This window comes from Tupaia chinensis, unplaced genomic scaffold (assembly GCF_000334495.1).
Source record: "Tupaia chinensis unplaced genomic scaffold, TupChi_1.0 Scaffold000139_1, whole genome shotgun sequence".
In the NCBI taxonomy this organism is placed as follows: Eukaryota; Metazoa; Chordata; class Mammalia; order Scandentia; family Tupaiidae; genus Tupaia; species Tupaia belangeri.
This window is the reverse complement of record NW_006159609.1, coordinates 5,254,004-5,255,647: the sequence shown is the minus strand read 5'-3', so window position 1 is coordinate 5,255,647 and position 1,644 is coordinate 5,254,004.

Genomic DNA, 1,644 nt, shown 5'->3' with positions numbered 1-1,644 from the left:
CCAGCAGTTAGCGTAATGGCTATGTCGCTGGACTCCCACATAGTCGACCGCGGTTCGCGTCCCGGACCCGGTGGCTTAAAACTCATCACGGGCACGTGTGCGTGCATGCCCAAGATCACGAGAGGACAATGGAGGAGAAGGGATTGCGGCGTGACCATCCCCCCTGGAGGCGATTTCTCACTTTCTGTCTCTATGTCTCTCTCTGTCTGGCGAGTGCACGCGCCCTATAGTGAAAGCCTCTCCAAAGGGGGAAAAACTGGGGCTTTTATATTGTGAGAAACAGTATTAGACTCATTTAGTTTTTCTCTGGTCCTTTGAGTTTCACCTTGATTTGATTAGTAGGCTAAAGAACTTCACAGCTCAGCCAATGGGGTGTGTGGGGGGGAGTAATGATTTAGCAAAAAGTAGAAGGGACAGGAGGGAGATTCCAGTGGAAGAAGGGCCTTGTTTTTGGCCACCCTTAATTCTCAGGGTTGTTTTTGTGGGCCTCACCTGGAGCTATTCTTAGGATCAAATGGCAAGATGGGATCATTAACTTGGTCCTGGAATGCAGTCCAGCAGCACTGATGAGGTGACTGCCACAGCCTGACTGCACACTGAAGCTCTGCAGGCAATCACAAGCACTTTACAGGTTTCTCTAGTCTCCTACTGCTACTGTTTTTATGAAGGTCGTGATGAATTTTCCTCTTCCCTATAGGGCCTATAATCTTCAGTTTAGCGCCCTGGTCTGGGAAGGCTTCCATTTCATCTCACTGGTGCCTCCATCAAGACTGGAACAGCCATGGCCTTCAGTTTTTCAGACTTCTGACTCTGCTTCATTCAGTCGACTTCTACCACTCACACCACAGTTAATCTTACTTCCTTACCTTTGCCCCCACAACTGCACTCACCTAGAATGCTTGTCTTTTGTTAATCTTTTTTTTTTTTTTTTTAAAGGTTTACAAAAATATTTTTCAGGGCCAGCAGGTGGCATGGTGGTTCAGGCGCTGGACTCTCGCATGGTTGATTGCAGTTCAGGTCCCTGGACCTGGAAGCTGCTTTCTCACCTTCTCTCCCTCTCTCTCTGGTAAGTGCATGTGCCCAGTAGCAAACTAAATAATAAAATAATAATAAATAAACAAATATTCTATTTTTAAAAAAGTATTTTTTCCTTAAAGTTAAGATTAGATAAAGATTTTATTTCAGTTTATAGCCACACATATCTTTTTTTCCTTCAAGATTTAGAATTCTCTACTGAAGAGGAAAAGGATACTAGAGATATTAAAGAGGTCTCCCTTAAAAATAAAGAGGGAGCATAAGAAAAAGCATAGACATAAAGTGGTAGAACATATTCCAAGTAAGTATGTGCTGAAGATTCCTCAGTGGCAGTTGGCCAACACTCCAAGGGTTTTACAGTTGTTTTTTAAAAAATATATTGTCCCAGGGACCAGCAGATGGTGTAATGGTTACATCACTGGACTCCCACATAGTTGAGTACGGTTCGAGTCCCAGACTCGGTGGCTTAAAACTCACCCCGGGTGTGTGAGTGCCCAAAATCCCAAAAGGAGAATGGAGGAGAAGGGATTGTGGTGTTGTGGTGTGGTCATTCCCCTGAGGGTGATTTCCTGCTTGAGATATATATATATATATATATATATATATATA